Source organism: Tiliqua scincoides, chromosome 1, assembly GCF_035046505.1.
Source record: "Tiliqua scincoides isolate rTilSci1 chromosome 1, rTilSci1.hap2, whole genome shotgun sequence".
In the NCBI taxonomy this organism is placed as follows: Eukaryota; Metazoa; Chordata; class Lepidosauria; order Squamata; family Scincidae; genus Tiliqua; species Tiliqua scincoides.
In genome coordinates, this window is record NC_089821.1 from 119,570,139 (window position 1) to 119,584,423 (window position 14,285).

The 14,285-nt window shown below is 43.1% G+C and overlaps 1 protein-coding gene across 3 annotated transcripts in view; it reads right to left on the reverse strand.

Annotated features, from left to right (window-relative positions):
• Positions 1 to 14,285, reverse strand: part of HECW2 (HECT, C2 and WW domain containing E3 ubiquitin protein ligase 2) — a 184,680-nt gene that overhangs the window by 98,389 nt on the left and 72,006 nt on the right. The window contains exon 1 of one of the 3 annotated variants that reach the window (XM_066615238.1): positions 9,644 to 9,717. The exons of the other annotated variants lie outside the window; for them this stretch is intronic. The gene's annotated coding sequence lies outside the window, so the exon portion shown is untranslated. Of the gene's footprint in view, positions 1 to 9,643; positions 9,718 to 14,285 lie in introns of those variants that run through there. 3 annotated transcript variants of the gene reach the window in all.

The window sequence follows — 14,285 nt, forward strand, 5'->3', positions numbered from 1 at the left end:
AGGGAGGGAAAGGGGAGATAAAAGGAGACTTAGAGATGGCAGAGAAATTAAATGAGTTCTTTGCATCTGTCTTCATGGCAGAAGACCTCGGGCAGATACCACTGCCCGAACGGCCCCTCCTGACCGAGGAGTTAAGTCAGACAGAGGTTAAAAGAGAAGATGTTTCAGACCTCATTGATAAATTAAAGATCAATAAGTCACCAGGCCCTGATGGCATCCACCCAAGGGTTATTAAGGAATTGAAGAATGAAGTTACAGGTCTCTTGACTAAGGTATGCAACTTGTCCCTCAAAACGGCCACGGTGCCAGAAGATTGGAGGATAGCAAACGTCACGCCTATTTTTAAAAAGGGAAAGAGGGGGGACCCGGGAAACTATAGGCCGGTCAGCCTAACATCCATACCGGGTAAGATGGTGGAATGCCTCATCAAAGATAGGATCTCAAAACACATAGACGAACAGGCCTTGCTGAGGGAGAGTCAGCATGGCTTCTGTAAGGGTAAGTCTTGCCTCACAAACCTTATAGAATTCTTTGAAAAGGTCAACAGGCATGTGGATGCGGGAGAACCCGTGGGCATTATATATCTGGACTTTCAGAAGGCGTTTGACACGGTCCCTCACCAAAGGCTACTGAAAAAACTCCACAATCAGGGAATTAGAGGACAGGTCCTCTCGTGGATTGAGAACTGGTTGGAGGCCAGGAAGCAGAGAGTGGGTGTCAATGGGCAATTTTCACAATGGAGAGAGGTGAAAAGCGGTGTGCCCCAAGGATCTGTCCTGGGACCAGTGCTTTTCAACCTCTTCATAAATGACCTGGAGACAGGGTTGAGCAGTGAAGTGGCTAAGTTTGCAGACGACACCAAACTTTTCCGAGTGGTAAAGACCAGAAGTGATTGTGAGGAGCTCCAGAAGGATCTCTCCAGACTGGCAGAATGGGCAGCAAAATGGCAGATGCGCTTCAATGTCAGTAAGTGTAAAGTCATGCACATTGGGGCAAAAAATCAAAACTTTAGATATAGACTGATGGGTTCTGAGCTGTCTGTGACAGATCAGGAGAGAGATCTTGGGGTGGTGGTGGACAGGTCGATGAAAGTGTCGACCCAATGTGCGGCGGCAGTGAAGAAGGCCAATTCTATGCTTGGGATCATTAGGAAGGGTATTGAGAACAAAACGGCTAGTATTATAATGCCGTTGTACAAATCTATGGTAAGGCCACACCTGGAGTACTGTGTCCAGTTCTGGTTGCCGCATCTCAAAAAAGACATAGTGGAAATGGAAAAGGTGCAAAAGAGAGCGACTAAGATGATTACGGGGCTGGGGCACCTTCCTTATGAGGAAAGGCTACAGCGTTTGGGCCTCTTCAGCCTAGAAAAGAGACGCTTGAGGGGGGACATGATTGAGACATACAAAATTATGCAGGGAATGGACAGAGTGGATAGGGAGATGCTCTTTACACTCTCACATAATACCAGAACCAGGGGACATCCACTAAAATTGAGTGTTGGGCGGGTTAGGACAGACAAAAGAAAATATTTCTTTACTCAGCGTGTGGTCGGTCTGTGGAACTCCTTGCTACAGGATGTGGTGCTGGCGTCTACCCTAGACGCCTTTAAAAGGGGATTGGACGAGTTTCTGGAGGAAAAATCCATTATGGGGTACAAGCCATGATGTGTATGCGCAACCTCCTGATTTTAGAAATGGGTTAAGTCAGAATGCCAGATGTAGGGGAGGGCACCAGGATGAGGTCTCTTGTTATCTGGTGTGCTCCCTGGGGCATTTGGTGGGCCGCTGTGAGATACAGGAAGCTGGACTAGATGGGCCTATGGCCTGATCCAGTGGGGCTGTTTTTATGTTCGTATGTAAATACCTAAAAATAATCTAAAAGGATTACAACACCACACATCAAATGACTTCACCTACTGTCCGGCTACTGAACACCCGAGGCACAAAATAGACAGTACTGAAAAAGTAACTTTTAAGTAAGTTAGTGTAAGCAAACTGTGTATGGCTGAACTTACTCATTAAACTACAAATGTAAAAAGCTTTCAACTTGGTTTAGCCCTTTTGACTAGTAAAATAATTTCGATGATTTTTTAACAGTCACTCTCCATAGCACATCTACAGTCCAAAAACTTATGCCATTTAAATGGAACAGTTTATATACTTTTAAATTTGTCTTTGGTTAAGTCACACTTTACTGCTAGTTCCTGGTCTTACCTGACTTATCCTACAGAGGTTATAGCATTGTCCAATTTCAGAGCAGTTAATCTGGAGATGTTACGTGATGGAAGTTCTTCTCTAAGGTTTATGTTAATTCATTGCTCCATTTTAAATAAAGCTGTCTTCTGACTTCGGAAAAGTGAGGTACACTGAGCTGCTCAGTGACTGGTACTATGATACGTTCACTTCAAAAATAATTCTTTATTTTCCATCTTCTGTTTCTTGTTGGACTGGAAGGTTTTAAAAAAGCTCTGATCATTCTAAAGATCTCTCTGACCAGCCACACTACCCTATGCAGATAATTAACCCCCTCCAGTGCTCTGAGCAAGTGCTTATCTAGGTTTAAACATCACAGGTTAGTATATATGAAGAACTTCAGATTATGTTATTTGGAGCCACTCCCCTCTGAAGAGCACAGGATGCAAAGCCTCCATCCTCCTTTGACTTCCTTCCTTTACTGTTTTCCATGGGAGAATCCTGAAGAGCTAATCACACCCCAGCACAGTGTCATGCAGACAGAGATATACAGGGAGAATTTTTAAAACCCAGAAATGACATGTTCATTAATCATAGAAAAACACACAAGAATGATAAGTCTTTCATATTTATTGCGTCATTACATTGACTGTAGGGATGCATCATGGTAAAGCCTGATGTTCCACCTTTACTGAGTGCCAAGTTAGTCCTGCAGTGATATACCCACCCACACACCCCCCAATTACACTTTTTACTGCACCAACTTCATTTTAGTTGGCCAAAGAACATATTTTTTGTTTGTACGGCATTCTTGATCAGGGCCAATAACTGAGGATGTCTTTCAAACTGCCCTGCATCTCTTACATGCCTGGACCAACTAAACAAGCAGTATAATTTGCCAGGACATGGTATAGTCATGAACCATACACATCTTCTGCTACTAGAGCATCTATTTTGGCTATAAGAAGAGTAGAAAGATACAACCAGGTCATCTCTGGTTTCAGGTCATAGTTGAAGGGCATATAATGCAGCAACCATGCTGAAACTAAGCAGGTCTAGGTCCAGTCAGTGCCTGGATGGCAAGCTGGCTGGAAACCCTACATACACCATTTGATGTACCAAAATGGAAGCAAGGTAGAGTATAAATGTAACAAAATGAAATAAACTGGATGACCAATGATCGCCATATGCTGAGTGGTATTAACGTCCCCTAAATCACACTGATGTTGTGGGTGGTATCTTCGCACCAGTGGCATGTTTTTCTTGAAGAAGAAAAGCTTGAATCTTCTGCTTCCCAGGCACACCAACTACATAAGGCCCCTGATTTCCCTGTGCTCCAGCTGAGAGACTAGCCACCAATACCAGATTTGCAAAGCATTAAACCTAGAAATTTGCCCACCAGCTTTTGCAACTGATGCCTACTCACTACTGATGTTTAGGATGTTTTTGCAGCCAGCAAGCATCCTCTGCTAGTAAGATGTTGATTTCTGGCTTTACGGAGGCAACATTCTAACCCTGGGATCTTACCCAGGCCTGCAGAACCTGACTCTGATCTACTTCCTAAATGCCTGCAATCCTTATGGCCTACATCATATTTACTGCCCCTTGTTTCCAAAATGTCTCTGTCAAGCTTTGCAGAGCACCCTACAGACTCTCCAGGAAAGACTGACTTTATCCACCTGGTATGAGATGTGCAGCCCAATCCTAAATGGGCTGCCCACACCGCAATACAGCAGCACCAAAATGGCCGGTCCTGGATCCCACATGGGCACAGAGGCAGCTGGAGGTCTCTCCAAGTAAGGAAACATTTTTTCCCTAACCCTGTGTCAAACTCCCAGCAGGCACTATGGGTCTACTTAGATCTGTACCAGCAAAGTAACTTATGCAGAACCAAGTAGCCCCATGTAGGGATTTCAGGCCCAGGTTGGGGGGGGGGGTGTAGGATATAATGGCAGTCTCTGTCCCCAGCCCCCATGAAGCAGCAACAGAGAGGTGTATTTTCTTTAGTATCTGCAGAGTGCCTTTCACTCCCAACATTACTGAAGTATCACAATCAACCCTGGCACATCCTGTATTAAGAATAAGGACTGCTAATGTAGAGTGTATTAATTCCAGGCAGGACCAGCCCATCCATGAAGCAAATGATGCAGCGAGAGAAGCAGTGTGACTCAGGATGCCATTCACACCAAGTCTGCCACAGCCTCTTTACAGCCTGCTGCAGATGGAACCACATCAATCAATTTTCCTACTCACTCACCACAACTCCTTTCTTGTAGGTACCTTAAAACCACACAGGCACCAACAATCCACCTCCTTATCCACTTGTGTTGCTCCTTCTCTGAGGTCCCTTAAAATAAAACATGATTCCTAGTATGATCCATACCTCCTGTTTTATTGGAAAGGATGTTTGGGAAGCAGCAAGGTAAGAGTCTGCATTCTTCTTTAAAAATGTGTGTGGGGGGGAGAGAGATGTGCAACAGCAGGTCAAGCATGTTGTCAGGTGGCAGATCCATTTGGGCCATCTCTGCTTCTAGGAAATTTTATACACCAGCAACTCTCTTTTTAGAACATAAGAGCTGAACACAGGGGAAGCTGAACACAGGGCAGATGAATGTATATGTCTGTACTAACTAGAAACACTGGCCTAAGATTTTTGCAGTAAAGTTTCAACATACACTAGGTGCCACTAAAAATGGCAAGAAAAGTATATTTGACCTAAGAGGTCTTAGAAATTGCATACCATAAATATTTGAAGACCAGCCAGACACATGATTGACCCAGAAGCTAACAGACAACTCATTCCTGGCACTGGTGATCTCTTACCCATTAGCCTCCAAGTGCAATAAAAAAGAAGTGTACAGACAAAGGGGTAAATAAAAGGAATCAGGTAAGAGCACAAATGTCTGTTAAAATAAAAGAGTAGCATCTTGACTAGTGTTCCCATCGTCCAAGCTCCCTATGCAAACAAAAGCTCCCTCTGAATAGAAGAAACACTAGCCAGAGTGCTAAATGCAGTCAGCATAGGCTATGCTAGGATAAATAAATTCATCCTGGTTACTGAATCCTTATTATACAGGAGATCACAAAAGCAGTCAGATTTTCAAATCTCTCTGGTTAAGGCTGCAATCCTATACACACTTCCCTGAGAGTAAATCTCATTGAACTCAACAGGACTTACTTCTGAGTACAAATACATAGGATTGTGCTCTAAGGGCCCTTAGAGCACAAACCTAACCCAGTTTTCAGCACTGGCATAAGGACAATGCAGCTCTGAGGGAAGGGAACAAACATTCCCTTACTTTGAGGAGGCCTCTGTGAGTGCCACCCAACTGCAGGATGCAGCACACGTCCCATTGGCACAGCTATGCCAGTGCTGGAAAGCTGGTTAGGATCTGGGCCTAAGGGCACAATCCTAACCAGGTCTACTCAGAAGTAAGTCCTATTTTGTTGAATGGGGCTTACTCTCAGGAAAGCGTGGTTAGGATTGCAGCCTAAGTCTCGTTAGCATTGTGCTGATGACATGGGAGCCATTCAAAATAAATTCCTTTCACACAAAATCTAACACAAACTAAATGAAAAGGGTAACCACAAAGTAAAGTAAGCCCACAGTGGACAAGTCCACACATAGGTGTACATCACTTGATGACTCTGAGATGAATGCATGAAGTGATTCCTCTGAACAAAAACATTATTCTGGAGAATAACTATAGCATCTGGGCAACTTTTACAGCTATGAAGAAATATTGTGAGTTCCTGGTAACAGCTGTTTTAATTGGCAGTAGCTACAAATGAAGCTTATATTCTACAAGTTTAGATCCATGAGTCTGGCTGCTACTGGAAGTGTCCCTTCCCTCAAATCCAAGTCTGTAGAGGCCATGGAACTCACACTCACACACATCAAGAGGTAAACCTCATCCCACAAGCTTTGGGCACAAGAACGCACTATTTTTAGTGCAGCTTGGCCTACATACATAGCAAATTTTAAGCCATATACCTCTTGCTCCCTACTTTTAGAGACACACTTATAGAAGTTTCTCTTTTGGTTTTTTAAAACATAATTGTGTACAATACAGGTTGAGTCTTGGTGTTCATGAGGGTTCTGTTCCCAGAACCCAGGTGGATGCCAAAAATCGTGCTAAAGGAAATCCATTTAAAAAACAATGTCCCTTTGCTCAGCGATTTAAAAACAGTCTTGCTGACCTTTGTAATGCAGGACAGAGGCATCAGGCAGGCAAGCATTCTCTCTCCAGATGAATAGAAAGGCTTTACTCTGAGGCAGGGACCCCTCTCTTCACCCAGAGTGCAGAGCTGGGAAAGAACTTCCCTTTGCATTCTTTCATGTGCTCAGGGGGAACGGAGGGGTCACTTGCATCAGAGTTAAGCTGTCCTAAGTGCCTGGAGAGAGAATAATTGATGGTCTGCTGCCCTCTCCCACATTAATGAGGCTATTGTTAAACAACTTTTTTCCTTTAATTTAAAGGGTGCTTCTCATTGCATTGAGATAAAACCAGGTAAAAAAATCCATGGATAACTAGGTCATACCTGCATATACAAAATATAGCTTTCTGGAAGTTACTCTTTCAGTTATTCTTTAAGTAATTGTTAACTAGAATGCTAATGAGCTAAACTTCATGCTTCAAATTGAGATAGTCTGTTGGCATCCTTCAGTCTCGGAAGACTATGGTATTGTGCTCTGAATGGTGGTTCTGGAACAGAGTGTCCTCTCCAGTGTGCAAAGCCTGGGTAGAGTAGATATGGAGGATAGACTGTTACCCATGCAGCAAATCCCCCCTCTCCACGTCACTGAAATGGTCCAATGGAAAGGCAGAAGCCAGTACGGTTGGTTCCAGCGGCGTCGCAGGAGTTGTCAGCGCGTGACTATATACAGCCGCGAACTGCCTCAGGGACTCCGACTCCTGATTTTGCCTCAAGGTTTTCTCCTGAACCCTTTTCCATAACTGGATGTAGCCACAAGGCAGTGGAGGTTTGGGATCAGAGTTTTCCTTCTCTCTGATGAGCTGCCTTCCCAGGCTAACGAGTCCCATCTACCCGGTCGCTGTTTAGTCACCTCTTACAACAAGTACAGCCAAACTGAAGGCCTATTCTTTTCCCCCAGCTCCCAGGGGTTAAATTGAGATAAGCTTTAAATTAAAATGTCACATTTTCTGATTTTCTCTAGTAATTGACATGTTGTAGATCATGTGTGAATCCAGTTTCAGCCTTTTCTCTGGCCTGGAAATCTAACTGCACATCTTTAGTTCAGCCTTCTGGGTATCCTGGAATGACTGTAAAGGTTTGGGGAAACAGTCTTTAGGGAGTTTCTAGGGACTCCATTTCTTGGGAGACTAGTAAATGTCCACTCTCTCTCTCTCTCTCTTCGTAAGGTCTCTAGCAGCCTTGGAAGCACAGGACCCTAATTCTTACTACTATTAATAATAATAAAGAAAATATTTATTTGTAGATTTTTTTGTCTAGTCTAGTGGGTTGTGATTGTCATTTTAAAAAATGGGTCTTGGCTCAAAAAAGTTTGGGAAGCACTGGTTTAAATGTATTTGCTGTGAAAATCATTGTATAGTGCTTAGTGTGTTTTGTGTATTTCGTTCTGCTATTTTTAAATTTTATGCATGAGCTTCACAAAAGCCCATTACAATATTTTTGTGACCACGTTTTTCATTAACATGTTTAGAAATTAATGATAAACGTGTTTTAAAAAGGGGAATTGACTGTATTTCTGAAGTAACAGAGATAATATGCTGTTAGATAATACGCTCTATTCGTTTCCAGTACATCTGGACTGTAGAAGATGAAGGAGAGCACACCCCTTGTGCCTCAGATCTACAAAACTCAGACTAGTGACAATTAATGCTATAATTTACAGAAGAATGAGTATAAAATATGAGTTGAGCCAAAAGCATTTCATTTTAACTTTCACTTCTATTATTACTGAAAAACACACGCCCTTTCTAGTGTGCTTTCAATCACATCCTCAACAGTTCATCTATTTTTCAACCAAGTCCTGACACTAAAACGAAATCTGCAAAATCTCCCAAAGCCTAACTTCTGGTCAGGGGTGTCCAAACCCAAGCCTGGGAGCCACTTGCAACCCTTGAGAACTCTCAATCCCGCCCAAGGGGAGCCCCCAGTCTTTAATGAGCCTCTGGCCTTCCAGAGACTTGCTGGAGCCCATGCTGGCCTGACACAACTGCTCTCAGCGGGAGGGCAACTGTTTGACCTCTCGCATGAGCTGTGCGACGAGAGTTCCCTCTGCTGCTTGCTGTTTCACATCTGAGATGTAGCGAAGGAAGGAAAGCCCAGCCTCGCTTTGTGCAAGGCCTTTTATAGGCCTTGAGCTATTACAAGACCTTCATTCATTCATATAAGTTCCACCTCTAATATATTCATTTATGCAAATTTATTCAAATTTGAAATGTAAATTAATTTTTTTTCCCTAGCCCCTGACATTGTGTCAGAGAGATGATGTGGTCCTCCTGCCAAAAAGTTTGGACAGCCCTACTCTAAGTCACAGGCTAACAGCAGTCCTTGAGCTAGCCCCATGGGAACAATTAAGTGGAGCTCCTGAATCTTGGAACCAGGGAACTGTGCAACCTCAGAGTTTGACTAAGCAGGGAAACTTCCTGAACCAAACGAGCTAATGCTTAGGTAAAATCCCTTTATATTCTATAAGCTCTCCGCCAGCCCATGTGAGGCTGCCTCCTCCAAGCCCACCTCAGTCTTTGGGGTTTTTACATAGTTCTTCCTGAGCTGTGATTAGCATTGAGGACTTGGATGAAAAGCAAAGAAATTCTTTCAATTTTCATGTTTTGTGTGGCTGCTTGATGAAAAATTCTCACTAAATGCAAATTTCAGCACAAAAACAGACATTCATGAATTCCTTTGCAGTTCCATCATCAAAGCATGAGAAGTGGGACTACTACGAATACGTTTTTAGAGAATAGCAAACTCACTGAAAAGCATAATACATGTGATAGCTACATCCACTGTAATCGGCCACTGTATGGCCACGGGGCCTTCTGGGGGAGGCTGTACATGGCCTCCTCCAGCTCTCTGAAGATGTTCTAAGGCCTCTGGAACATCTAAAACTTCATTTCTGGTTTTCAGAAAAAAGGGAGACAGCGGCCCTCCATGTAGGGGCCAAGGAAGGCAGCAGGGGCTAGGAAGAGGGCACCACCCCTGCAGGCATGGTTTCCCGCAACATTTGCCCCCCTTGTCCCCACTACCAGTGGAATGCCACTGGTATTCCATGAATGGTCTACAGGTGTGCCACAGGACTTTGCAGAAGGGTCACATAGTAGAGTCATTGAGGGATGCGAGTCCCCAGCAGACAGTGCAGTGTGCCTCGTCAATTGTCCAAAAACTGATGGTGTGCCTTAACAATTTTAGTGCCTTAGCAAAAATAACCAAAGACACAGGTACAGAATGGGAGATACCTGGCTTGGCAGCACAATATGTGAGAGGGATCTTGAAGTTGCAGTGGATCACAAGATGAACACGATTCGACAGTGTTATGCAGCTGCAAAGAAGATGAGTGCAATTTTAGCCTGCATTAGTAGAAGGATAGATTCCAAGTCGTGAGAAGTAGTGGTTCTACTTTACTCTGCATTGGTCAGACCTCACCTGGTATACTGTGTCCAGTTCTGGACACTGTAGTTAAAGAAAAATGTAGCAGAACTGGAGCAGATTCAAAGAGCAATGCAGAGGATCAGATGTCTAGAAAACAGCCCTATGAGGAAAGGTTGAGGGAACTTGATATGTTGGCTAAGAAGATATAAGAGGGGTTGAGAGGGGATATGACAGCACTGTTCAAATACCTGAAGAGCTGTCATATGGAAGAAGGAACAAATTTGTTCTCAACTGTCTCTGAGAGTCGAACTAGATCAAATGGGTTCAAGCTGCAAGCAAGGAGATTCCAGTTGAATATCAGAAAGAAATTCTTAATTGTAAGGGCAGTTCAGCAGTAGAACCCATTACCAAGGGAGGTGATGGATTCTTCCTCAGTGGAAACCTTCAAGCAGAAGCTCAACAGGCACCTGATGGAGATATTCTAGGAGGATTTCCTTCAACAGGCAGGGGGTTGGACTAGATGGTCCTGTGGGACCCTTCCAACTCTTTGATTCTATGAGAGGAGCAGGAAAAGGGAAGGAAGAAGAAAAACAGAAATTTGTTGTACCACAGATCTTACATCATAGATCATGTGATGTCCAACTGGAGACCAACTTAAGTGCAATGTTCACAATAATCTGCTTATGAATTAAACATCATAAGGACCCATCCATCTCTCACATACACTGACTTCATAAATAACTTATTCTTCAACGAGCCCTGTCTTTTAGCAAGATACACAAAGGAGAATCACATAGCTGACAGGCCTGAAAATAGACTAGAATAAATTGTGTTCTATCTTTACACTGCTTGCATGTAACAGTGTTTCATTCCAAACATTATAAAACATACATACCGGTACTTTATTTTAGCAGCACATACAATATACACAAGAGACTAGTGAGTAGTTGGTCATCTTGAAACAGATTTTTTTCCCCTCTTCCTGAGGACTATGTGACTGAAACTGGTTTCAGTTCTTTGGTATTGGATATACAGGTTGAGTCTCATTATTCGTGAGGGTTCTGTTCCAAGAATTCACATGGATGGCAAAAAACGCACTATAGCAAATCAGTTTAAAAAACAAAGTCTCTTTTCTCTGGTGATTTAAAAACAGCCTTGCTGACCTTTTTAATGCACACAGAGACAATCAGTCTCTCTCCAGGAGCTTAGGCTTCACTAGGAGGCAGCAATCCCTCCCTTCTCCGGGAGCCCCAACAAGGGGGAAAGAATGGAGAAGGTGATAATCGCTGCCATTCTTTCACCTGCTCAGAGTGAAGGGGGGAGTGAAGCCTGCAAAGAGAATGATTGATGGATTGTCAGCCAGCTGCCCTCTCTGGCATTATTAGACTGTTTTCCTTTAATTTAAGGGGCCCTTTTCATCAGCTTTGAGATAGAAAAATCCGTGTATACTTGGGTTATACCTGTAATCACTTGTATGACTGTCTCTCTGCAACAGTAAAAAGCAGTTTTTTAAACTGTGGTTTTAAAGGGGTGCATTTTTCCTCTTCTCCAGGGATTAGCACATTCCTTCTCATTTGCAGGGGGCCATTCGTGTTGAGTCAAATCCGTGTATAAAAAATCCATGTATAACAAGGCTGGACCTGTATACATTTTAAGTATGCTTTTATAAATAGAACGACTGACACTTCCCAATTCTCCATATAGATTCACTGAAATGCTGCAACTGGATGCCTTAATCTAATTAAGGCTAGGTTGCACTACTAGCTCACTCAGCTCTGCGGGGTTTAAATTTCACAGCATTTAAAGTCCTATTTCCTGCATCTGCGCAACTATCCGTCCAAATTTGGGCAGAAGAAATTGCCGAGTCTCCCTCCTTCTTCCTTCATGTCTTTCCCCTCTGCATGATTAGCTGATAACTGTTTGATTGCCCTCGTAGAGCCATTAGAACAGAAGCCTACACTCATTCAGAGGTTAACCTCATTCTCTGCAAACATGAACTTACCAAGTGCCCTTCTTGAAACTTATGAAGACCTGCATCAAAACTAAAATAAAATAATATTCACAACAGAATCATAAATCATTTTGTCAGAGATACATCAAGCATAAAACCACTAGGTCTGAAATTCCTCCTCAAAGAGACAGCCCCCTTCATTATTTATGTATGCAACTAGGTCACAATGCTAGATCCCATATCACTGCAGCAGCTTCTGCAGCTAGTTCATCCTTCACTCCATTTACAAAGTTAACAGACATTTTTCATTAGCTTAAATGAACTACTTAAATGAGATTAAGGATATGAAAAGAGAATCAAAATGAAGCCAGCAATATGTGGCTTTCCCACTACACTCACGTGACTTTCAGGTTTTAAAAAAAAAAGCTTTTAAAGCTTACAAACCAATGCTTTTCTATGCGAACCTCTCTGCACATCCACAGAGCAAGCATTTTGTTAATGTACAGCTATGGTGCACAATTTATAAGACACAGAAAATTAGGTAAAGGAGCATATTCAACATGGCCTTAATACACTAACCCGGGGCTTCTCAAACTGAGGCATCGTGATGCCCCAGCCAGACAGCCCTAGCCTCTGCCTCCTTAAAGGGTGGGGGCAGGGGGAGGCATCAACATGATCCCCAGGATCGTGTCGCTCAGGGGGCCGCAGGGACTGGCATTTACTTGCCAGTTCCTGCTGCAGCATCCTGGGGGTGCAGGGAGCCCTGAACTAGTGTTTGCAGGGCTTCCCAGCCTTCTAAAAGTGAAAGTGGAGCAATCGCACTCTGCCTCCGCAAAACCCACCCCCACCAAGATTACAGCGGCTCAAACTCTCCATTTGAGTTTGAGAACCGCTCTGAGTGTGGCAGTTCAGCACTATTAAGTTTGTCACTGCAGTTACAGAAAATAAGGAAATCCTTGAATATCCCAGTGTAATTTAGAAAGCTCCATAGAAGAGAATGTTCAAACCAAACTAGTTCCATAACTTGTTCAGAATGCTGACTGCAACAGATTGGAGTACTGAATACGTTCTCACTAGAGAGTCAAACTTGTTTCATACAGTGGGCTGAATAGCATTCATTATCCCTGCTGAGGGCTGGAAGTGATGTCATTAAGCAGGAAATGATGTCATTAAGCAGGTCACGACCAGAAATAAGCAATTTTTTTTCTCACAGGAACTCATTAGCTGCAGATGACAGAAGAAAAAATACACAAAATATCTTGATATCTTCAAGATATGGGAGAGCCCAATTATCACATGAGCCGCCCTTTCAGCAGTGATACCTCAGCAGCTGAGAGCAGCCAATGATGGTGGTGGGAGAGCCTGAGGGCTGGATAAATTGATTCGGGGGGCCGCAGTCAGCCCCCAGGCCTTATGTTTGAAGCCCCTGCACTATAATGCCTGGCTGCTTGTGTATAAGATCTCCGCTAAACATACACATTGAGAAATTAAGTAGGCCAATAACTCTCCAAAGATAGATGGTTGCAGCTGTGGGCTGCTCTGTTGCAAAAAGAAAAAAAATAGAGGAAAACAGCAGTTTAAATAGTGCAGGTGATTCTGCCCATCATTCCACTTACAAAATAGATGCCTGCCTGTGAGTGTGAGATTGGAGAATGAAACTGCTGTTCCCTCAGTTACCACCTGTCTTTTGTAATTTTTAAAGAGGCAGTGCATATTTTCCAAGTGTAAGGGATTTTCAAGGCAATTTTGAGCACTATTTTAGCTTTACATTGCTGACTCTGGCATGTAATCCTTGAATAAAATGAGAGTTAACTGTGCTTTAAGAAAGTTCACTGCCTGCTTGCCAGGGATAGGAAGACTGAACCTAAGCCATACTTCCTGCCTCCGGTGTGGCTAAAGAAAAGCTGAATTAAGCCCACCCCCAAAAAACTGCTGAACAAATGCTATCCAAGCTAGGAATGCTTTGATAGAGACCATCTGTTAGAGACCATCTGTGGGTGGTAAGCATCAGAAACCACATATAAGCACCTTCCTATGGGCATGGTTTCCAATCCAGCAGATTTCAGTGTGCACATCATCTTGCCTGGTACCAAGATGGGGGGGGGGGGCATGAGAAGACTCCAGACAACTGTACAAAGTAAAAGAAAGCACTAAAGTTTACACTGCTGAACTCTGATTCCAGATCTACAGATTCCAAGAATTACAGGAATATTTAAATTATGTCACAGGTGGAAACAGAACATAACTTGACTGTTGCAATGCCTGGTGATTTGAAACTAGTGTCCTGCTTCCAGGCATCATTTAAAAAAAAAACTGTATAATAACTTTATGCTGAGAACTTCAACTTTTCTTTACCAAAATAATATTTGTTTTTGTTAAATATAATTTGAGCAATAAGTAGAAACAGATGTCCATGAGTCATGTCCAAAGAGACACTAAACTCAATATACGTACTTTGTCAGTGTAATCCTTTGCATGCTCACTCAGAATAGGTAAAAATGAATTGGATTGCAGCAGGCATAAGCCCAACACACATTTTGGTGCCTTAAAAGCTAGAT